Source organism: Lepisma saccharinum, chromosome 6, assembly GCF_977018435.1.
Source record: "Lepisma saccharinum chromosome 6, izLepSacc3.1, whole genome shotgun sequence".
NCBI lineage: Eukaryota > Metazoa > Arthropoda > Insecta > Zygentoma > Lepismatidae > Lepisma > Lepisma saccharinum.
The window spans coordinates 49,967,293-49,993,197 of record NC_139234.1 but is presented as its reverse complement, the minus strand read 5'-3'; the positions used below and the strand labels follow the sequence as shown (position 1 = coordinate 49,993,197).

The 25,905-nt window shown below is 38.8% G+C and overlaps 1 long non-coding RNA gene across 2 annotated transcripts; it reads left to right on the top strand.

Moving 5' to 3' along the window:
- The first annotated feature begins 1,037 nt into the window (after positions 1-1,037).
- On the top strand, positions 1,038-23,103 carry LOC145989382 (uncharacterized). 2 transcript variants are annotated; one of them, XR_014441830.1, is made up of 5 exons: positions 1,038-1,218; positions 6,612-6,749; positions 9,166-9,389; positions 18,106-18,201; positions 22,702-23,103. It is a non-coding gene; the product is annotated as an uncharacterized LOC145989382 (long non-coding RNA). The 2 variants fall into 2 exon arrangements; XR_014441831.1 differs by lacking the exons at positions 1,038-1,218; positions 18,106-18,201; positions 22,702-23,103 and adding exons at positions 11,500-11,633; positions 12,774-12,891 and having other exon boundaries at positions 6,614-6,749.
- Positions 23,104-25,905: the final 2,802 nt, after the last annotated feature.

Sequence of the window (25,905 nt, the reverse complement as noted above, 5' to 3'; positions counted from 1 at the left end):
CAAAACTAGTCAAGCAGTTAGCCAGGCGGCCATAATTTCTACCTAGAAAGTCAGTTCATCGCCAACTAGGGCATTCCAACTAGAAATCCAGTTCCGTGTGATAGGGGCTTTACTTGATTGTGCGAATATGGTGTATAAACATAATTTAAACGCTGAAAACTGAAAAGTAGATCTTTCCTGGATGAGCATAAATCATGTACAAGTAACAAATTATCTCTATTTCACTTCCAATTCTCTCAAAAGTTCCATTTCTATTCAAAATATTAGTCAATATTTATTTCATAGCATGAAAAAACGCCTGCACCTGGTGCTCAGAAATAGAGATCTATGCACTTACTCCGTGATCAAATGTTGACAAATGGGAGGGAAATTTCAGCGCTCTGCTCTAGCATGTATGAAAAATGTACATTTTTAGGTAAATGCAAATGGATTCAAAAATACAAGCCGTCAGGAATTTCCTGCAGAAAAAATCACTACATTCAGCTGATACGTGGATAGAAGGTTTTATAGAATGGTTTCTGTCGGAACATGGTCAGATAGGTTAGGCGTAAAGTCGTAATGTTACATTTGAATTGAATTTCCATTTTAACCTACAAAGAAATGTACATATTTTACTTTTTTCTGTTATCTGGTAATCCGATTTAACCAACTTACTTAATCGTAACTAATTTTTAGGTTTATTGTTAGATTGGCTCAACTTTCGATTGCTGGATGAGACAGACAGACAGACAGACAGAAAAAGACACACACACACACACACACACACACACACACACACACACACACACACACACACACACACACACACACACACACACACACACACACACACACACACACAGTTATTTATATATATAGGAACGACTGAAGATGACCGGACCCCTCTCCGATTTTCTTCATATTTGGCATACTCACTAATTGAGGCCTCCTAATCACGAATCTGAAGTTAAAAGTTGTCGGAAACTTCTAGAAATTGCAAAATAAGCAGGCTAGAGTCTAGTTTACGTCCTTCTTGCCTTTTGGTGGTAAGCGATGGGAGTTAACAACACTGCATGCTCGTCTTTGTGTCCGCATTGTGAATGCGTGTTAAAGAAGAACAGGTTCCAAAATTACCCCAAAAACTTCTAGATAGTGTAAAATACGTTTATCCCCAGTGATAATTCAGTGCATCGTTCAAAACTATGCTAGCAGACAGCCGGCGCTCCGGCATCTCTTAGGGTAAGTAAGGGTAACATTATAGTATGGGGGTGACGGATTTCTTCAAATTTACAGGAGAAAGTACTTACGGAAATCATTTTCTGTAGTGTTGTGGAAGTTCGTTAATGTAGTTTGACACGTCATGTTCTAGTGAAAATACGGTGAGGCTGAAACACTGACTATGGGATTGCATCATCTTAACACACGGAACATTGTACTCTTGTGCAGAAAGCAATTGGCGGCAGCAGAAACAGTGTGACGGACAAAGATTTTCGCAGAAAACAACATGTATTCGCATTAAAATGGATCAAAACTATTATATTATAGCATGGGGGTGACACCTATAAATCATATATTTCGGAATTTTTGTACATTGCTAACGTACTATTTTGGAATGCGGAACATTTCCTAAGGTGAAATAATGCATTTCTGAATACGATAATGTATATTTCTTACATTTACGAGTACTTACTGTTACTTGTTATTTCGATTCTGTAACACATTATGGCGGGCGATAGCGTACTGGTTCAGGGTGCGTTGTGCGAGTGTTTTGTCGATTTATGCAGTGCTGCAACCTCGTTCACCGGAAAATACCTACTTTCGTGCCCGGATTTGAAATTATGCTAATACGTCGCAAACCATTGACGATAGCCTCACAAACCATTGACGTTAGCCCCACAAAACATTGACTTTAGCCCCAAAAACATTGACGTTAGCCCCAAAAACCATTCACGTTAGCCCCAAAAACCATTTTCCGTAAAGTTAGGTTAGGCAAGAATAGTTAAAAAAAAAAATACTCGTCAAGTCATGTTCTAGTGAAAATATGGCGAGGCCGAAACACTGACTATGGGGTTGCGTCATCTTAACACACGGAACATTGTACTCTCGTGCAGGAAGCAAATGGCGGCAGCAGAAACAGCGTGTCGGACAGAGATTTTCGCAGAAGACAACATGTATTAGCATTAAAATGGATCAAAACTACATTCACGAACTTCCACAACGCTACAGAAAATGATTTCCATAAGTACTTTCTCCTGTAAATTTGAAGAAATCCGTCACCCCCATACTACAATTTTACCATTTGTTGAATTCCTTATACAATAACCTTTCCAACGATATATGACACATATTCCTTATGAAAAGGACGTAAACTAGACTCTTACCAATAAGCAAAAATAAGGCGTTAGTTTTCGGAATGGAAACAGTCTATTTCCGCGAAATTTTTTGTTTCACAAGCAAATATATATATATATGTTCCTGATATTACCATGACACCAAATTTTAACTATGTTTGCCTAACCTAACCGAAACTTACTTAACCACATGTCAATGGTTCTTGGGGCTAGCGTCAATGGTTTGCAATTATTTTGCAATTTCTAGACGTTTCCGACAAATTTTAACTTCAGATTCGTCATTAGCAGCCCTCAATTAGTAAGTATGCCAAATATGAAGAAAATCGGAGAGGGGTCCGGTCATCCTCAGTCATACCTATATATATATTAACTTTTTGTTTTAAGTCCATTTTATGCACAGAAAGGTTATTCGGAAGTGGACCTACAATTTACAATGGGATCTGAACCACTTTATAGATTCGCCTGTTCTACAACAATGATTTCATTACACGCAGTGTTTTTCTGGCAGTATACTGTACCGGCACCTTTTTGTAGGTGAGAATAAAATTAATAATACACTGCTCTCCATAAATTAAGCAACAAATGGTGATTATCCAATAGAATCAAACACAAGGCCTTAGGGTGTACATATTTTATTTGTAACGAAAGTGACCGTTGTCTGACACTAATAAGGGATATGATCCCTAACGCATTCGTTGCTTTAGGGCCTCCCCCATGGCGCAGTGGTAGCGTCATTGCCTTGTAATCAAGGGGTCCCGGGTTCGATACCCGGTGGAGGCGCAAGTGGTTCGGATCCCACTTTAAACTGTAGGTCCAGTCCCGATTAGCCTTACTGTGCATAAAGTGGACTTAAAACAGCAACTCAAACAAAGCATTCGTTGCTTTTTTCAGCGTACCCACCACTCTTCTTCTCTTTTCTCCAACTGTTTTCTCTTTTACCTCACATTTACTTGTTGTTGCTTAATTTCTGGAGGGCAGTGTATTTTAACTAAAGAAACGTGTGTGTGTAATTCCATGGATCCACCGTCATTTTTGAACATAACACAATATCTTAAGAAGTTCTTCCGATGAACACAACAAGCGAGCTAGATCGAAGCGGCATGTGTAACTTGGAAAAGAACCTTCAGAACTAAATGCAACATGTCGTTCGTAGAAGTAACATGACAATATGCACCTGTTATTTATCTTGTGGGTGTTGCTCACAGGGAGCTGTGTTCTCAATAGCATCTTGCCTCTATCTGTTGGCAGCGCAATTGCACAGATTGCATGGAGCTTGTGTCATTTGTTTCTTCGGTCTGAAAGCTCCCTTACAAACCAACTTGGTAAAACTATCAAAGCCGGGAATCCGATTTCTTGAAATTTACAGGAGAAAGTACTTATGGAATTGAGTTTGTGTGTAATTTCGGAAGTTCGTAGAAGTTGTTTTCTCGCATTTTTCAATGTATTTGGCCGCTAATTCATGTATTTTTCTATAATAATGTCCGTTCGATGCACGATAGCTGTTGCTTGCATTTCCATCCATGTACTTGAACCGGATGTTGCGAACATCTGATGAGCTAAAGCAACCTAACCTAACCTTACCGTGATGGTGCATGAGGCTATCATGAATGGTTTTTGGGGCTATTCGTGGATGGTTATACGATCCAGAATGGCTTTTGGGGCTTTGCAGGAATGGTTTTTGGGGCTATTCGTGGATGGTCATACTATCCCAAATGGTTTTTGGGGCTATGCGGGAATGGTTTTCGGGGCTATGGAGGAATTTTTCTGTTAAGAAGGTTGAAACACAACGCTAGTCAATTTTGAAACACAGCGCTATACCTGCCGCAAAATTAGTTTGGTATTGAGAGCTGAAGGAACACGCGTCACGGTGTTGCCATATCATGCGGTACAGTACGCACTGCAGCCGTCTGACGCTGTGTCGAGGAAAACGTGTTATGAAAAGGAACAACAATGATGAAATGTGTTATTGTTTTTCGAGGAAAATGGAATAACAATGATGACAACAATGATGAATGTGTTATTGTTTTTTCTATTCATTTCCATCTCCCTTACAACATGAACGAATTAATGAAACGAGCATTGTTTACAGGTTATCTTTCCAATCCATTCTGTACATACACTCTCAATAATCATTTCTTTCCAAAGTCGCCGTTAAAGTCTGCCCGTCTTTCAATTATACCGCAACTGAAGTGCACAAAGTCCAGTTGGTGGGGCGTCTGACTTTCACGCGTGAGACCCGCGGTAGTTTGTGGAACTTTTTCAAATATCCCGAGTGACTCCGGGGTCGACTCAGCCCAAGTGAGTACCTGGGGCAAACCTGTGGTAAAGGCGGTTGGTGAATCACATCACCGCATCACCTCCATAATATGGCCTAGGTCGAGGTCGAGAATGTGTGGAGCTCTACCTCCACATCTCCATATGCCTCCATACTTTATTTTGGGTCCATTATTTTTATCTTTTGTATGAGAATCCCAGATATTTTATGACTGTCCTTAAAGATGTTTCCCCACCTTGAAAAAATGCCGAATCTTTCAACGAAACGCGCAGTTTCCCAACAGTGGGATGATCTTTCCTCCTATAATAAGAGTAAATATGGCGAGAATAGCATCTTGCTGAAAAGTATCTAAATTTGTCACGCGTTTACTGATAGCTATTCCTCTTCTTTCCTGGGGTTTCCAATTTTCAAGCTTCGCATTTATTTATTTATTTATTTCTACCACATTGTATTTTTCTTTCCCTATGGTAACAATAGTGTTCTTAGACACGCTGACAGCAGCAGCAGTCCTGTCCAGAACTTTGTTTACAGAAATGATTCGACCCCCCATTGTTTTTCTCTTGCTCAAATTATTTGCGCTCAGAACAAACCATCTGCCGCGTTTGGCTTTTGAGAGGAATTCCTTTTTCTTTTAGTGCATGGCCGCTTTGGTACATTGTCATCTCGAGTATTGCCTCCTGTGCTTGACATTCTTCACGCAAGCACACGACACACTCAAGCAGAACACAGAAAATTATGTACAAGAAATAACACTAAAACAACACGCTATATACAACAAAGAATACTCTAAATTCAATAAACACTGACTGGTTAAAATATCACAGTAACGCAACGCAACAAACAAACAACACGTCCTCTCCCAACAACATGAAATCTGACCGCAGGAAGAATCGCCCGATAAGCGGCAACACCGAGAAAAACGTTTTCTGTTGCTAGGTAACCAGGGCTTGGGTGAAGCACTGGTAAGATTTTGATTGGCTCGCATGCCAGCAACCCACCCTCCGGCAGTGACGTAGACCCGATTTCAACACGTGTTCTCAAGTGTCAATACCAAACTAATTTTGCGGCAGGTATAGTCAAGATTTGCCTGCCATTTTGCGTGTTCAGGAAGGGAGAAAAGAACGAACAATAATTACTCGATATGTCGACAATAGATACTAATTTCGTTAAAAAAAAAAGCGAAATCCCTTGTTAAACAATCTTTCCCAATGCAGAATAAGTAAATACGAATGTAAACAATTACAGAATAAATGAGTTACAGAGGATTCCCGGCTTTGATAGTTTTACCACCAACTTTCCAGAACCTTTCTTCCCAGAAAAGAAAGCACTGGTTACATGTATAAATGCACATACTAAAGAGGCATATTATACATCCATATATGTGTTTACACTAAGCATTTGTTGACAATTGGGTAGGTAACAGATGTGTCAAAATCTTCAAAACATTTAATGTTAGTTTCAAGCGTACTTATTAGGTGATCTGATGAATTTGGAAGTATGCTCATTTATGTTGTGCAAAATATGTAATTTACAAATATTCACATGCTGAATCTATTTTTATTCTTATCTGTGAAATATAATTCCCCTGCCTAAATGTTTATGTTGACTAGAGTAGACAGATTCAGTTATATTTCCTTAAGAGTTTGCTTAATAGTTTTTTCTTCTCCATTGAATGTATTTTGTAATCTGAAGAAATATAATTCCACTCCAGAAATTCTTATGTGAAAAGGTTAGGTTAGATTGTCTTCGAACAAGAGTTCTCAGCTTCCCAGCCAGGTTAAATCTGCATTAGCTTCCAACGTTTCAAGCACATACATTGCTCTCATCATGGAATCACGTTGCCAGGGAAGTTACAATTTCTAGATTTATTATTTCGGCATGCTGCTTCTTTAGGTGTATATAACAATTTTTTAAGCACGTCACTGAGGTAAAATTCATGAATGCAAGAACTTCTGCAACCTACTTTTTGACAAATTTCAAACAATAATTTGCACTTTTTTTTTCAGTGGTCTGAGCAAACTGCTTTCACCACGGTGAAGGATCAGTGGACATTGGCAGATTTGCGGCAGATAGGATGTGGATGCCTTCCTCCTAACCTTGGCAGTCATGTGGTCTTTACATTACCAGGAAAATATGCTATACAAGTAAGTTTATCTGTGATGTAGACATTCTATCTTATGTGCTGAGCAGTGACAGTGGTTCTCTGTATCTGGAGAGAGTGGTGCCCCAAAAAGAGAAATGACATAATTTTGATAGAAATGGATCCTCCCCTAAGCTTTTTGGGTGGTAGGATAGCAGAGGGTGCCAGTACTGATCAGTCAGCAGTTTAAGTGGTCATTGCTCAAAACACATTGCGTGTTCAACTCGTTATGGAGATTCCAGGTTTGATTCCCTATTATGAATCGTGGAGGCACATATTGGTTCGAATCCCACTTTAAACTGTAGTTCCAGTCCCTATTAGCCTTACTGTGCATAAAGTGGACTTAAAACACCAAATTAACCAACCAACCCTATCATGAATCCATGTTTCTTTGTGTGAGTTTACTTTAGGTCCATTTTAAACACAGATATGCTAATCGACACTTACATACAATTTAAAGTGTTACCCAAATCACTATAGGCCCGACTGGGTATTGAACCTGGAACCCCTTGATTAAAAGGTGATGGCGTTGTCACTACGTCATTAAGAGAGGGAAGGGGGAGGTATGTTCCTTTGTGAGTGTCCCTTCATAAGTTGTATCAAAATATTATTCCTCTTCATCAGCAGAATTAGTCTAAAAGAGCTAAAAAAGTACCAAAAAAACCTAAGCCAAGTGTCAATCTAAGTTTGCAGCAGGTTTTATGTATCAATCAGAACTAAGCTCAGAGTCTTTTATGCCAGTCTTGCCTCAACCACCGAGCTGCTTACATCGCAGACACTGAGAAAATCCACAATATTGCCAACCGCACAACACATCAACACCCGCATGCATGTCAAGCAGAATATATTTTTGCTTCTTTTTGTCTCCTGAAACATAAATTTTAGAAGTACTTTCTGCGCATAGATTATTTAATAAATGTATCATCACTTAATATAAATGCCAAATATATTCTAAACATGAGAGCATGTGCGTATATTTCGAGCATGCAAAAACAAAAATAAACAAAGATATAAGTAAACAACGATAGGCCCCCTCTTCAATTTAATGACAAATTATTGTTTTTGTTTTAGAAATACATTTATGAAAAACATGGTTGCTTCTTTCGCAATACATCCGTTACTGTAAGACACACGCACTTCAGGTTATACCAGCAAAAAAAGCATGATTTGTTATTGGTGACAATCAGGTGCATTGTCTGCTACTATTACTCTGGTTTCAATTTATGAATCACTTCACTAAATCAGGATTAAAATCTTGGTCTGTCCATTTCTTGCTGATAATCACTCTTCCCTTACTTTGTACGGAACAGTAAATATGCACCTTCAACAAAGACTTAATTGCCCCCAGTGGGTGGAACAATAAGCCTCCCCCTTCCCCTCTTCTTTTCTCATTGGTTTCTTCAGCTGTGCTGGTGGTTTTGCACGGTGGTGTCCAACAATGTTTGATTCAGTGTATGCCCCCCTGCTCCCTCCCCCCACCGAGTTATAGCACGCCTCGTCCAAATAATAAACATGTTTCTTATCATGGCGATATCTTTTAATATTGCGTAGATTCATTTGTCGTCAAACAACAAACAATCATTTCCTCTTCCTAAACTTAAACCGCAAATCATTCAACACCCGTGATACAGTTCGTGCACATATTGACGGCAAATCGCCTCACGCCCTGTTTTACTTTGATCATGTTGTCGTAAGGAGGATTATGCATTTAAAACAACTTGCTTGATTTGAAGAGCTTTTCTCTTCGGATGAAGCCCAAAATAACACCCGGGTAAAACTGCATGCTGAACAGGAGACCTCGATTCAACCATTCTCGCCGCTGTATAGCACCATTATTAATCATTCACAATAAACATATGTTTAAAAAAGTGGGATGTGCAACACTGGTATCACGAATTCCACGTGCTCTGCAACGTATTCAGTCTCGCTCAACTCGCTCTTGATCTTCAGCGATTCTTCAGCGCAATACAAACTCCAGTTGGCAAATCTGCAGATCCTAGTTCGTCTGCACAGTGATTGCAACCGATCAAGTACATACCTGCTAATGGATGTATTATTTTGTCTGTATTTTACAAATTAAATAATGGTTTTCTTGCAAGTATGCAGTTGTGTCGGAATAGAACCTGTCTCAGTGGAACTATATTCTGCGTGCACGTTTGGATCTACATATGCGAAAACCTGCTGCAAAATTGACTTGACGCTTGGTTTAGTTACCGTTTTCTCTTTATTTTCAAATGGATTTCACATTAAATGGCCATGAAAATTCTATTTTTATTGCCTTATTTACTTAATTTTCATCATGTATGTTAACTGTAGAAAAATTAATCTTTTCCATGACCGATGTTCAGTTTTTAAGAAGTGATGATGACTTAATATTAGATATATTTTTTCCATAATGTTCCATTCATTCATAATTTCAGGTTGAATGGGTTAAAAATATTGGCCAGCCAGCATATTCACAGTTGCAGCAAGTACGTAAAGTTTCAATAGAAAATGTAGAAGCAACGAAGCAGCATCAGCAGGTTTGGGAACCCAAATCCACTCGAATGTTGCAGTTGGGTCTCTGTGATGGAATTCAGGAAGTTCTTGCAATAGAATATCAGCCACTGAGAACAATTAATGAGCACTGATTCCAGGATCGAAGGTATCTGAATAACACTCCTTGGATAGTGCGTAAAAGAACAGTAGCGCCAACTTTTTGAGAAACATTGGGTGGACTGAACCTGGAGAGTTTGGTATTCTTAGCATTATGCTCCTACATGCTAACAGTGTTTTACTCATTTTAAATAGGTTAGGATTGTTAATTATGTTAACGAAGTATTTCTACAATTGCTTTCTTCTTCTGTCTTTAATACTATTTTTCACCAATATTTTTTCAGACTACTTCCACTCATTTTTAGTATCCTCAATGCCTTCATCATCATTCTGTGTGCAGTCATGTTTCTTATTAGCAGAAGGTGAAAAGTAAAGGAGACCAGGGTAGAAATTTGAGGAGGGAGTGACAAGGTGGGAAGTAGGGAAGGAGGTACCTAGGTGAAAATTTTATCTTGAGCCATCCATCCCTCTGTTTATATACATATGTACGAGGGTCACTATTTATATTTTGAGCCTTGGCAACACTGATTGAAGTTAGGTGCGATTTGACGTTTGCACGGAATCGTCTGGCATTATTGACCATAACATACTTCAAATGTTTTGTCAATAGCTTCATTTGTGTTGTTTATGTTGCCTTGGAGATTGCGCGACAACAATAAAATGGAATTAACTCGTGAACATTTTCGTGCGATGATTTTTTACGATTTTCGACGTGGATTATCAAGACAAGAGTGCATCGATCAACTTACTTCCACATTTGGCGATGAAGCCCCATCCTTTGCCACTGTGAAACGCTGGTATAACGAATTTAATCGTGGCTGCCATTCGCTCACCGACGAGATTCGCGAAGGTCGTCCAAAATCAGTTGTTGTTCAAGAAAACATTGATGCTGTGCAAAACCTAATACTGCAAGATCGTCATGTGACATACTGTGAGATTGAGGCAACCATAGGCATTAGTTCCACCAGCATATATAAAAAAATAACATGATCATTTAGCTGTGAGAAAGGTATGTTCTCGTTGGATCCCACACAATTTGACAAAAACTCAAAAAGACGCTCGCGTCAATTGGTGCAAACAAATGCTCAATAAATACAATCGTGGTGCTTCAAAAGACTTATATAAGATTGTAACAGATGACGAATCATGGATATATGCATATGAGCCGGAACGTAAACAGCAGTCAACTGTATGGGTGTTTCAAGATGAACCCAATCCAACAAAAGTTGTTCGCGCTCGAAGCACATCGAAACAAATGGTCGCCTGTTTTTTCGGGAAAACTGGTCATGTGGCAACTGTGCCTTTAGAGGAACGTAGAACGGTCAACTCTGAATGGTACACAAGAATTTGTTTGCCAGAGGTCTTCGGTCAAATACGGAAAACAAACAAACGTCGTTGGATCATTCTTCATCAAGACAATGCCAGCTGTCACACATCTCGTTTAACAACCGACTTTATGAGCAGTCAAAAAATCGAATTGATGGGTCATCCGCCGTACAGTCCTGATTTGGCACCCAATGACTTTTTCTTGTTCCCGAATGTTAAGAATAAATTGCGTGGACAACGATTTTCGTCGGCGGAAGACGTTGTTGATGCGTTCAAAAACCATATTATGGAGGTGTCTCAAGAAGATTGGAAAAACTGCTTTGACAAATGGTTCGAACGAATCCAAAAGTGTATTGACCATAAAGGAGAATACTTCGAAAAACAATAAAGCAGTTTTCAATGCCAAATTCCTGTTTTTTCATTGTTAGGCTCAAAATATAAATAGTGACCCTCGTATATGTGCATGTGAGCATAGTACCCTGATATAGGCCTATATGTTTTTTTGTCGGTGCTAGTAATTGCAATTGCAATTTTTCGAAGGTTAACTCAAGTGTGCTTGTTTTTAGGTTCCAACTATGATAAAAAAAAATGTACTCCCGCCCTCAGAAACTAAAACAATCTGTATTCAATTCATGCTTTGCTTAGCTTTGCCTCCCCTCCCCCCAAATCTCTGATGAAATCGGTGCCTATGCTGACAGGCATTCATGTATATTAATTCAAGTCCTCAAATTAAAAACAGCTATGTAGAGATAAAATATATACATGCTCATAACTTTTATTTTGATGTATTATTAAATGATTGTGAAAGGCTGTTAAGTAGTACATTGTTGCAGATACTTATTGTTGGGCCTGTTACATGCAGAAGAAGTGTGATTCTTCTGAAAGAACAGAATGTAAAATTGTTGGGAGGAGAGGTGGATTCACTGATAGTGCCAAATGCACTTGAAAATGTCCTTGCCAGAACACTGTGAGTACATACATTTGTTTTGTTCAGTATAGTGTGAATGGATGACTAATGGATTTGTATTGTTGACGTTATTTATCTCAGTAGCATAAAATGCTTTCAAACCAGGAGTTCTGCATTTGAATCCTGAGTAATACGCAGATATTTCATAATGTTTGTTCCTTCATCAAGTTATTATTTATTTTCATAATCATGATTAACCTACACCGAATATTTAAATAGGGCCTCCCTGATGGTCCAGTGGCAACCGTGTAATCAAGGGGTCCCTGGTTCGATACCTGGTGGAGGCACATAGCGGTTCTGATCCCACTTTAAACTTTAGGCCCAGTCCTGATTAGCCTTACTGTGCATAAAGTGGACTTAAAAACACCAACTCAATCAATAAATGAAGTCAATATTTAAATGTAGGACCCCTTGTAAAATGTTCTTTTACAGAGAGAACTTCCCTGGTTTCGTAGTGGTAATGTCATCACCTTGTAATTAATGGGTCCAAGGTTTGATACCTGGTGGAGGCACATTGTGGTTCAGATCCCACTTTAAACTGTAGAGCCAGTCCCAATTAGCCTATCTGCATATAGTGAACAAAAAAAAGCCTTTAATGAAGATTTTACAATGTCAAATTAGGCATTTGTCATTCAATCTGATTTTGTTTTGCATATGAAGATCATTTTTCTTTTTTCAATGGGTGTCTGCAGGACTTTTTTCCAGGGGGAGGGGCATGCTAGGTTTTTTCCAAGGGGGCAAGATCCCTCCTCTCCCAAACACTGAAGTTATCATGTTGCTGCAACAATCTGTACCAGTTGTGCTTGTAGTCCCTTATAATACTCAAGGTAAATCATTGAAACTGAAATGAAATTATATGTTCGAAATATATATACAGCAGAATCTTAATTTGAATTTTGGACAATTTGAATGTTTTTTGTGTCCCCTCGGAGTTTGAATTAAAAAGAGTCCAGTGTCCAAATACACCACCAGATGCTCATGCTAACATCATGAATCTGCATATGAAAAAAAAACAAAAAAAAAACAAAAAAAAAAAAAAAAACACTCTAACTAATGTCTCCTAAAATAGGAAGTTTCCAATCTTCCTACTCACAAATTGTTTGTCACCCAAGTGAACTGAAATGATTTTTATCGTTGTAGCAATTTGGCAGAAAATCCAAATCCTACCATATTCGAAAATTATGAACCAGCTGAACAGACGGTTGATAATGAAGCAGTTGACACTGTGCAGCATAATCCTATAAACCACCACATTGCATTGCAAATCAACACACTGCAGCATGCATCATTGCAAATCAACACACTACATCACGCAGCAACTGTCAGCAAAGTAGAAATCAGCCACCTTGCCCTTCAAAGGCATGTCTTGTTATCAAATCAGTTTGCATCTCTCTCATTTACTCAGTAATGCTTGCTGGTATTCCAGAGTCGGGACATTCTGTGATATGTCCAAATCTCCAAGCAGCAGAGATAAATAATAATAATAATAATAATACCGGGTGGCGCACGAAAAACCGAACCCCGCCACGAGCATACAAACAAGAAATGAAAAACCGGCCCTGTACAGGCTGTTTATTTTCTCCCACCTATTGTTCCGAAGCTGTTGCAACCATGTATACTTTATTGTTGTCAGTACGAAAGACTTGGTTCAGACATGTGTAGATGACATGTATTCTCTTCAACAAAGAATCGCAGAAGTGGAGGCATATGTGTCTACCGGGTCATTTAAGGAAACACAGGATATGTTTGCAAATAAGTTTCCTGGCACTTCCATACCAGCAAAGATTTGGTGAAAAAGTGGCGTATTACAGGGTCAGTTGCAAATGCAAAAAAGAATCAAGCCCCATACGTTCGTACACCTGCTGTGTTTGCAGATATTCAAGCACGAATGATCCACAGGTGACTGTTTCTCGTAGGTCTTGTCAACGTGTTTTACACGATATAGGGTTGAAGCCCTACAAAGTGACATGTGTCCAAGAACCGAAGGAGGAAGAAAAGGAAAAACTTGTGAAGTACTGTACATGGCTACTTGAAACAATTGAGTGGATTGTTGGATCCCCTGCTGTATTTCATGAGTGATGAAGCCTGGTTCCATCTGACAGGACATTTAAACTCCCAGAACACGAGATACTGGTCAACAAACAATCCCCATACAATTCATGAGGAACCTCTTCACGATAGAAAAAACGGAGTGTGGTGTGCTGTGTCTGCAAGTCAGATTGTGGGTCCCATATTTTTTGAAACAACAGTAAACACCGATGTGTATATGGGAATCTTTGAGGAATTTTATGCACAGTTGACCCCCCATGAACGCTTGTATGCTTTCTTTCAACAGGATGGGCGACCTGTCACACTTCATGCAAGTCAATCTCGCAAATCCATGAAAGATTCACAAAAGAAAGGACCGTCAGCAAAGGATTGTTAAGTCACCAGACTTAACCACTTGTGACTTTTATCTGTGGGGAAGTCTGAGGGAAAAAGTGTACACAAATAATCCAAGGACATTAGAAGACTTGAAGGACAATATTCGTAATTGATGCCGCAGATTGTCCAGAGTGTAGGATAACATGTTAAGGCGTGCACAACAGTGCATTGAAGCACAAGGCGGTCATTTTCAGCACCTACTGTAAAAGACATTTTTTGTTTCAGTAAGTAAAGACCTTTGCATTAGCTTATTTCTTATTTCTTTTAAAAAGTGCAGACCTTTGCATTTCTTATTTGTTTTATTTATTTTATTTCGTGTTTGTATCTGCTCGTGGCAGGGCTAGGGTTTTCGTGCGCCACCCGATATAAAATGATGGGTGCCAAAAGGATATGTTTCTATGTAAAATAAACACTTTGTGTTAAATTGGAAATTCATCCCTTTTTTTTTTTCGAAGAACTTGCTAATTCAAAGCCATTAATTCAGATATGTTAACTTTAGCCAAACTACAAAGTAACTCCCTGTGCAATTAAGGCTGGTTACGGTAAAAAAAGGAACTGTATTTTAACAAGAGAATTAGATTTGCTTTATTTAATATTTCTACTTTTGTATAAATATTAAATAATGTGACCACTACTTCACACCATGTGCCTGCACTCCGGTACAGCAAGGCAAGGCAAGCAGTGCTGGCCCACAGCATAACTGTTACTTCTTTAATTTTCAGTTTTTCATTATTTCTTCCATGTTGCCTCAAGAGAATCAACCTGCAAGCCTCCAAGGTTTGTCCTTTTCCGATATGGGGCCATCCAAACCCTCTTGTGGCATGTTGACAAAACATATGCGACACATCACCCTGAATAACAAGTATTCTGAAACAATATATTTAAAAAATACTAAACTTATTTTACTTACGATTAGTGAGTATGTACTATTTCCAAACAACGATTCAGGAATCAACTGTTCCCTTCATCAGGTTCCTTCTTGACTAGCGAGATCGCTTCATAGCCACGAGAAATAACTATGGTAGAAAAGGAATTAAAAACTTGCCCAATCCTATTAAAACTTCCATACCCACTACCATCCTTTCGTAAAACCACATAAGTTAAAAAGTCAATCTTAAAAGAACATTTCGACTTGAAAAGTTAAAAGGTGCATGTCAATTCACTTTCACAGTTGTGAGGAATTTAGTATTTTTTAAATTTATTTTTTTTAAATTTTTTTTTTAGAATACTTATTATTAGGGGCATGCTTATTTCGTTTTTGACAAAAAAACGAAATTTGAAAAAACACATTGTAGTGTTAATTTTTCATGTTTTTGAAAGGTGTGAGATGCATTTTGTGACCATGTTTTGTCACGAAATAATGCGAAATGAACTGCAAAAAGCGAAATTAACTCTTAAACACGAAATTCAGGGTTTATTCACCGAAGCGACACCTTCTGAGGTCTGAATTATCCTGAGAATTATGCAATTCCCGGAAAATTGATTATTTCTGCTGTTAATATTGGAGAAGCAAAAATGGACTCCTTTACACAGAAATAAACTTAATACTCTGATAACTACATAAATGTGCTATTAGAAGTGAAATGTTAATTCTGTGGAATAAGTGTAGCTTTTAAATCAAATTTAGGATTATATTCAAAATTTTAAAACCAAAATGTATTTTTATATACCACTTTTCATCCAATTTTTCACCGCTATAACACTGATATTTTATTTTATTTACCGCTTGTGAACCCGAAATGGACTCCGTTTTTGTACCAAAATTTTGCTTTTTTATTTACCAAAAATATGTGCCTCTACTTATTATTCTGTAATTGTGAGTAATTCGCACACCCACAAGATATGACATCACCCTGGTCAGCCTGTAGCCAAATCCACCAAGGGCTCAAAATAGAAACAGGCGACTTGAATTACCCAATAGGAGACTAGCTTATGTGGAGGGAAACTTTGTTTTCCAATCGGTAAGGGATGAAAAAAGTCAGATGCCATCGGTGAAGTCTGCTGGTGTCTTCAGTGTTGCGAACTACACGATTAAGTGTCTACGTGTACTGTATACTTTCAGCATTGTAGCATATCCACCAAGCTAGTTAAAATGTATATTCATAAATAAACTATAAAGTTTCAAAACACAAAAATATGATTGCTGATATACGGATGACATATTTTATGTGAAGATAAGTGGTAGAAAAGGCTACAAAGCCTTAACTTCGCCATGATAAACAAGACACAATAAAATAAATAAATGTTTCAGAGCATTCAGTCTATTAAGACAACTAACATGTCCATGGACACATCCGCCAAATAGAGTTGGTAAAACTCACACCTTTTTTAAGCACGTTGAGAGATTAAAAGTTACTGTTTTTCCGACGAGTGAATTTCTATTTGTTTGCTTCAAAAAATTTAGTGTTGGCAAAGTGCCAAAGTGGATTTGTGAATATTGCAATGTGTGAAAATCTTGAAAATTGTTTCAATCATCCATGATTGTCTGTTACATTAAATTCGTTTAACAACAGACTAACTGAAGTTCAAATAAATGAACAACTGTGCCAGGACAATCATCTTTCCCCTTAGAGATGTTTAAGTTAAGGAAACAGTATCAGGTAGAGTGCTCATTTTTTCAGTATAATGTACCATGTAGAAGCAACGAATTCTTGGTTTTCTTAATTTTTCGGGATCTGCTTCCCCAACGGAAAATGTCACCGCATGCCACTGCTTCACACATACAAGAATGTAATTCTTGAGAAACAACTTTGGACAAATCTTAACCACAACTCAGTACAATTTTATATTCCCAACAAATGTCAGGCAAAGCTTGCATATTATAGGATTCGTGTAGACCTAAAAAATAATAAAGCAAGGCAGCTATCACTTGGTGAACTGCTCAAGTTGTCATCATAAATTAAGAATAGCAATTCAACTGGTCATCATTGTGATTGCAGGGTGTAAGAAGTGATCCTTTCCGAATACACCCAAAAGTCAACTTCCCTTTCACATAGTACATCCTACACTGCATTTTGCAGACTAGTGAGGTGCTGGTAACTGGGCTAACCACCAGTATTATCCTCTGTGGGGCTCGTAATTGTGTCGGCAATATATGTTTGTGATCGAAGAGGTTTTCTCGGGCAATCAGCCAGGTGACTTCAATCCCTGAAGATTAGAGTGACGTTAGCTCTCGGAAGCCTATCCGGAAATCACCTGGCTGATTGCCCGAGAAAACCTCTTCAATATTTGCTGCCAGGAAAGCTTCAAGGAATATGTTTGTGATTGTCCCTTCATCTATGTCATCTTACCACCATTCATCCTCATCTTCAAAATTAGCCAAAAGGAGAAAAAATAAATAAAATAAACAAAATCAATAAATCACTTTTTTTTTTTGAGAGAGAGAGAAAGAAAACATTGTGATAGCAAAAATTCTTGACCACAAGCGTAATTTCTTGACTTCTTAACCTGCCTGTTGATTTCTTCACTTTTCTGATTACCTCAGTTGACCGATGAGCTACCAGATGGTGGTCCAAGGCAGTTTATAAAATGTATAGAATAAATTAACCTCGGAAACAACAGAACAACAATAGAAATTTGAATTCCCGATTTTTTAAATAACAAAGTGTCAAGGTAGACTTTCGTGACTGGTAGACACCTTGCATATATTTATTTTAGTTTTCATTTCCTAAATGTTCTATTTGCATGCACTGTTTTTTTATATCTGCATAATATCAATACAAATTACAATACTTATAAACTGTAAGCAAGAAGATGTGATTTCTTTCAACAGGTGGCACCAGTAATGCAAAGGAGGAAAACAACTCTAACGTTGCATAACTAAAATCATAAAATATTAAAATCTTCTGACTTTCGTTAAAAGCTGAGGCTGTAAAGGAGCACTCAGCACAAATAAGGACAAAACACAGGACAACACAAACAAAATTATACTGGCCATGGGGCCAGTCGCCAGAGCCTCGTTAGTTGCAGTCCAGGGTGTATTATGTAGAAGTGAGGTTGACTATTGGGTGCACTACGTGGAAGGATTTTATTTTGCTTTATATTCCAGGTGCTTGAAGATATTGTTGGATTCAGTGTACCAGAATTGCAAGTCATGCGGAAAAAGGTGTCTGGAAATCCAATATTTAAGGAGAAAATTGTCAATGTGAGTAGATTCATAATCTATGTTAGCAGGTACAATAGCCCATTCAATAAAGGTTTCATGTTGGGAATAATTCCCTAAAAGCTGAATTTTGGTCAGTTGTTAGAACACTACTAGTAGTGCAAAATCTCAAAAGTCCCCGCTCCTCCTCACGGTGCTTCCCCCCCACAAACATCAATTTTTCAGACTCTCAGTTATTGACCTATATCTCCGTAACCAATGGTCGTAGGCAGGAAATATTTTTTTTTGCCTTAATCCTCATTAGATGGGCTACAAAAAAGATTCTGTTTAATTTTTCAATAATGTTGGTGGTTTTGCCATAATTTAAACAATAATCTTCAAAAAGTGATTTTTTTCTAGTACTTTCTGAAGTTTTTGCCTTGTAATTCTTGAACAAATTAAATGACAAAAAAATGTTTCGAATAAAAGTTGTAGCCTAATTTATAAGCTTTAAAACGATATCAGTTTTAATATATTTTAATGAAAGATGCACCATAAAATGTGTCTGCAAATGGAGGACAGCACCAAAAAAGTGTCTCTTTATCAGAGTCCAGTGGTTAAGTCTGGAATCATTGACTATTCGATAAAAGCATGAGACTTGGAAGAATCAATTGTTATACCACTTAAGACATGTTCAGTCGAGTAGCCAATCGCCATCTGCATGCTGATGGCCGCCATCTTGAAAAGAGTCCGCCATATTGGATATTTTTGATTTGATATATCTTGGAAACGGTGGCACCTGTCAACTTCAGGATTTTTCAGAAATGCTCCAAATAAGTCTTAATAATTCTTGAACCATACAATGGTATTGTATATTTGGTAACGTTACGAAATGTTTGTTAGAAGACTTTAAATTAACTGAACCCTTAAAATACTATTTTTTGTATTTACAATTTTACCTTAAATAATTTTTTTTTAGAGAAATTCAATTTATGAACAACCCAATTTGATTTCTGAAAGTTGAAGTAATTGAAATTCTATTAAATTGTTTTATTATTTGAAAGAAAAAAAGCCTTCATTGTAATTGATGATACGAAAATACTGACATTCGTTTTACAAAATATTTTGTAATGAATTGCTCATTACATCGGTTCCCTTTCTGATCAGGTTTTAAAAAAAATCTTCACATTTGGATAATATAATACAGGCAAGATTTCCCTTTTAGCAACAAACAACTATACTCTATCCTGGGAATCTCTGGAGCAATCCCGTGCATAACAGAAAAGGGGAGAAAGCGAGCAAAGCAGTACATGCTGATGCAAACAGCTGGTAACTGCAGTCTCTTTTACCCATCCACGCAATCCCGTTCCATGGCAAAATTTCATTGTTCGAGCCCCTCTTGGACAGAGACTTACTTTAGTTCGCTTGCTCCATAGATTCCCGGGACAGAGTATAGTACTCTGTGCTTGGTTGTAATGGTCTTGAGCGTAAAAACCCCACCGCAGGTTGCACAAAGTTTTGATGTATAAAAGAAGTTTATTTCATGAAATCTCATTCCCAGGTGAACAATGTGAAGTTCTCTCTCAATTTAAGTTGTTACACTGAGAGTTTTGGGCTCTTTTAGTTCCTTGCATGCACTAGTCTTCTAAATTGAGATATCTTGAGTCAGGTTCTGTTTTACAATTGACAAGGTATACATCCTTATGCAGTTTGAAGACTACACTGCCTGACAAAAAAAGTTAAGCACCCAGAAGGAGTGGTTGGACGTGAATGAAACTACATATGCTGAAAGTCCATGTACCTTTATTGAACTGATTACAATATAGGATGCAAGAGTCAAGCCCGTTGGCAGTTACAGGTGGAATGGTGGCGCCAGGTCAGTAGGATGTCGCACCCCCTCTGGCCGCAATGCATGCCCTTATGCGGTTTGGAATAGTGTCAAACAGCCTTTGGATCCTCTCCTGAGGCACGTTCGTCCACAGGTGTTGCAGCTGTCCCTCCAGATCCCGCAGGTTGGCACTAGGACAGAGTCCCCGTCCAATGTCATCCCACACATGTTCAATGATGGAGAGGTCCGGGGATCGTGGTGGCCACGGGAGGACCTCAACATGCTCTAGGCAGTCCATAGACACATGGGCTGTGTGTGGGCGTGCATTATCTTGTTGGAACACTGTCCCAGGGTGCTGTGCCATAAGGGGTAGGACGTGTGGACGCAGAATGTCTGTGACATATCGCTGTGCCGTCAAAGTCTGCCGAAGCAATATTAGAGGTGACCTGAACGCATATCCAATGGCTCCTCACACCATGATGCCAGGGGTCACACCTGTGTGTCTCTCCACAATGTAGGCAGGATGTACCCTCTGCCCTCGACGCCGCCACACCCGCACACGATGGTCATCGGAGGTCATGGAGAAGCGGGACTCATCACTGAACATGATGCGACGCCATTCGTCCTCTGTCCATGCCTCCCGAGCACGGCACTACACCAACCGCAGGTGTCGGTGTTGTGGTGTCAACGGCAACCGGCGCATGGGGCGGTAGGACCCGAATCCAGCGGAAGCGAGTCGTCGAGACACTGTGCGGGAACTCACAGGATGTTGTAGAGTGTCCAGTACATGTTCTCGGATGACGGGTGCCGAAGTTGTGGGATCCCGCAATGCTTGGAGCACCATACGACGGTCCTCCCTTGGGGTGGTGTTTTTTGGTCGACCTGAACCTGCACGACGTGCATGGGTGCCCTCATGTACCCATTGATTCCAACATCGGGCCACTGTGACATCTGAATGACCCACATGCCTGGCAATTGCCCGATATGACCAACCCGCCTCATGCAGTCCCACAATGCGGCCTCTGTCAAATGCTGTCAATTGCTGGATCGGCTGTCTAACGCATCTGCGAGGCATCGCCGGTGCTTCGTTTTCCTCTCTGAACTTCATGCTGCACTGTCTGACTCACAGCAGGTGACTGGTCCCACCTTATCAGCAACAGGAGGTGACGTCACAAATGCCCTTTGGTGGGCATTCTACACATTACAGATCCTTGTACATCTAATCATTTACTCACACATCAATGGTATGCAGGTATACCGAAATGGGGTAATCTTCGACCACTCCTTCTGGGTGCTTCACTTTTTTTGTCAGCCAGTGTATATATGTTGTAGTCTGATGGACATGTGCTGTTTTCCTCACATGTGAAGCTTTACTAAATGAACCCCTTGTACCAAATAAGAAGGAATTTTGGTTTGCTCCAGTTTATATCTAGACTCCTCCAGTAAGAACACCGCCATGCATTTTAAGGCAGTCATTTCAAGGTGGAGCCTCCCAACATGATGACTCTTTTATCGTCTTCATATAGTTGTGGCTAGCCGGGAACCATCGATATTTTGAATGCATGTATATGTATGGTATGTATATTCAATATCAAAATGCAAAAGTTAGAACTGTAGTGTTTTCAGAAGATTTACTGTTTCTTTTAGTGACGTCAAACCCACGTCACATCATTACGACTTATTTAGTCATTAAACAACAAAAACAGCAGTTTCACATCCATACAATACTACAGCCAAAATTACTGTTTGTTTTTTTGTTCTTAATTTTAACTTTGTTTCATAGATATTATGTAAGACGATAAGAGTTTATGAACAGAAATGTGTTTTGAACTTAAGGCCACCGGAAATGTGTAGTTATTGGAAAATATCCCAATCGTTTTTACTCGTTGTGACATGGTTAGAATGGGATATTGTGATCCACTTTTGTCAACATGAGGATATTAGAATAATAAAATTTCTGTATCATGAAAGAACTTCCAGTACTTATAGCCATAGGGTTGGTATCTTTGTAAGTGTCTTTGTTGTCAACCCAGTTCTGCTGATTTCTGATGGAGGAGTACTGAGCGACAGAGGTCCTTGGATATGTCAATGGCTGACAAATTGTCAGTGACAATGTATGTAAGTATTTGCTGGTGATAACTAGAGAGAAATCATAAAATACATGCAAGTAAACAGTACACAGGATGTTCCAAGTGTTGAATGGAAAATCTTGCCTCCACTACATTCCCTATGTATCTAGAGCCTAAAAATGTCATTGATGAAACAAGCAAAGAAGTGGTTTCAAGGGTACTCTTGTTTGAGTTTGCCCATGTTCGGAGTCAATGGTGGAAGGTATCGTGAAGAGGCTGGAGGTGAAGTCCACGAAGACAAATTGTTTTGGTGGAGGAGTTGTAACTGGACACTGGCTCTGCTAGGGTTACCAGGTTTGTAGGTAGGCAGTGGTATGTGGAGTCAGCTGGCAAATAGCTTCATGCAGGTAATCATGAGAATTCAAGACCACCACTTAAAACATTCAATTAAGGTGCAGGTTATGCAACAGTGGAATGGTTAATGAAATGTTAAGAACACTGATATTGGGCTTTTTACTGAAATGTCATGAACACTTTGGAGTTAAACGTGTACATTCATTTATAATGAGGCTATTGCAACCAATTAGTGTCCGCAACTGTACAAGGTATAAGTTCATCCATTCTTAAAAGTATCTAATTAATAATTATGTACTTTTTTCTTTGCAGGGCTTTCAACAAGCAAAGAACAAATTAATCAGTTTGAACTGCTTCTTCCATATCAAGATGTCACCTGGTGAAACTCAACCGGTTGTCACACAGTTAACAGATATAAGTAATAAACATAAAAGAGATCTGGAGAATAGAATCCATCAAGCCAAGAGTAAATAAGTGCATGTTGATGCATGACTAGGTATCTGGACTGGTTGGGATGTAACACATTGTGTATTTCTGTATACCTCATTTTATATATCCTATTTGAGTCACATTGATTTGTATAATTTAGTGTTTTCTGCAAGTCCAAAATTGTAAATAGTAAAATGTTATTTTCCATTTTACAATGTGTTTCAACCAGTTTCTTATCTGCTAGTTTCTTCACATATCTTTAGTATTTTTTTCCTATAACCAATTGCATCAATTTAAAGAAATGAACAATTTCTTAATTTCTATTTGGAATATTTCATTGAGTCTTGTGTTATTGAAATAAATATTTGATGCAAGCATAATATTATTGGGTTGGAAATTTAAGTGGCAGCACTGCTGTATGTACATCATGAAACTGAACCGGTGCTTGTCATTTATACCACATTTTAGTTTGATACCTAAGCTACCTGCCAATAAATTGACTCTTCCTTCCAACAATAGGTGCATGCCTTGGAATTGGTGGTCTAAGGTTGTGTAGTCAGAACTCCACTAATGTGAAAGTTCTGGTTGATTGATTGATTGATATGTTGTTTTAAGTCCACTTTTTGCACAGTAAGGCTAATCGGGACTGGACCTACAGTTTAAAGTGGGATCCGAACCACTTGTGTCTCCACCGGGTATCGAACCCGGGACCCCTTGATTATGAAAGTTCTGGTGATTCTCGCTGTACCTCCAGGACAGACCATCAATGCGCAGTATTACTGTTCATTTTTGGAACATAACCTGTGACCTACATTGCTAAAGAGGGGACAATTTCTGCTGAATCCTCCCATAATTTTGCAGGACAATGATTGGGCACCTATGCGCAACCTGTGGTGATTTGTTAGCTTGATGGGGTTGGCAGCTCTACCAGCCCCTGTGACTGATTAGATGAAACTTCCGAAATGTTCCAGAGATTCTTCAGGAAATAGACCGCTTCATTCAAACCATCAACATCGCTGGCAACAGGTTGTACACAATGCTGGTGACTACATTGAGAATAAATAGTTGCCACTATTAAATTTCCAACCCGTGTATTTGGCAGACTGTGACATGATATATTGCAAGCATTTTGCCACGAGCTTTTAGCAGAATCAATAATAACTTATTCATTCATAAACTGAGCATTTCAGTTTTTTGACTTCACTTTTGTACCACTTTTGGCTAATTGTGAAGATGAGGATGAGTGACGATATGATGAAATTTATGAAGGGACACTCACAAAGAATGCCTAGGGCCCTCACTTCGTAGCATGCTGTGATAATCACTCTGCCATGGAAGTCTGCATGTAGTTGTTGTTCACAAAAACCTCCAATGAGGATTACATACATGAAGTTACTTGTTTCATGCAGCAGGAACCAGCACTGAACCTAGACAATGGATAGGCACACCCAAAAATGGCATCCCGTTCTTCAAAAAATCCCAGAACACAAGAAAAATGCAGCCTCCTAGAGGCACATATTTTTGGTAAATAAAAATGCTAAATTTCGGGTTCAAAAGCTGTAAATAAAATGAAATTTCGCTGTTATAGAGGTAAAAAATCAGTATATAAAATGACATTTTGGTTCTAAAAATGAATATAATCCCAAATTTCATTTAAAAATTGCACTATTACACAAAATAAACATATCCCTTCTAATAGCACATTAAATCATAACCAGAATATTAAGTTTATTCCTGTATAAAGGGGTCATTCTTGCTTGTCAAATGTTTGAAGCAAAATTAATCAATCATGAGCATTGCCACACCTAGCAACACCAAGCAGCAGACAGCCCAATCACCACCCTCCAGTGCCACCAGATAGAAACCATAACAACTGCCAGCAGACGACACAAGCCAGACAGGATAAAATACAACCAACACTGCCCAGGAACAAACAAATAAGTTACGTGCTACCATCTCCATTCCAAACACCATCATATTCTTAGTGAATGAAGTAGTGAGCCTTCAAAATTAATTAGAAAAGACTGCAATTTGCAACGTGCAAACACAAAACTAAGTATGTAATACTTCAACTGCATTTATCGCATCAATCATGAACTCCCACTAGGAATGCCACACAGTTATAAAAAATGAAAGTTCTGATTTTAAAATATGGCAAGAAGATACCACGATGAACGTAAAGTTCTGTAAAGGCATTGTTGTAAACACTGGAAAATACACACCCTGGGAATCGGATTTGATGTGTAGCAGTCAGATGTTCCTCCAAGTGGAAAAACCATGTGCAGTAGGAAGAGAAATTCAATGTGAAGACGACGAACTACAGTCGGGACACGCTAGCAAGCGGCGTGGAACCACCCACTGTGGTAGCGATGCGCTGTTGCCGTATTGACCTACTTCAGGATTTTCGCAAGCCCACACGAACACGTGTAGGATTAAACATCTGGTTAAACAGTCAACAACGGGACACTTCCATTGTTCTCATCAAACTTATTTGGGTACAGGTCAAAGGGCTGGTAGCACAGAGGAACACTTTGCCATCTTTTATACCGTCTAAAATTTTGCAATTGACAGAACAGGCTATCGGGGATGTGACAGCAGATAGGTAACATTCGGCTATAGAACACACAAGGAAGATTATTTCCGAAGCATGGGAAAAGAAGGAAGTTGAAGAACAGCAAATGGAGGATTTTGTAATTTCACTTGGGCAGGAAGACAGCAGTAGCTCAGATGATGTTCCCTTACCAACCAACAATGAATATGATCTTGGGATAGCCGGTAAGCAAAAACAACTGATTCTTTAACTATTACTTTTGTTCTTTCATTCATTTTTTATGTTTTTAAATACAGGTAGCTCAAAGCAATAATAACACATGTACCAAATGTATCATTAATGTTAAGGAAATCGAGCAATTGCCAAGCGTTTCGTTGTAATTTATTGAACTCTGTATTGCCAGAGCCTGTATTCTCATATAGCTTCCCAAATTATCTCACTTCACACACCCACATGTGCCTCCCCGATGGCACAGTGGTAGGGTAAGTGTTGTCGCCTTGTAATCAAGTAGTCCTGGGTTTGATACCCTGTCGAGA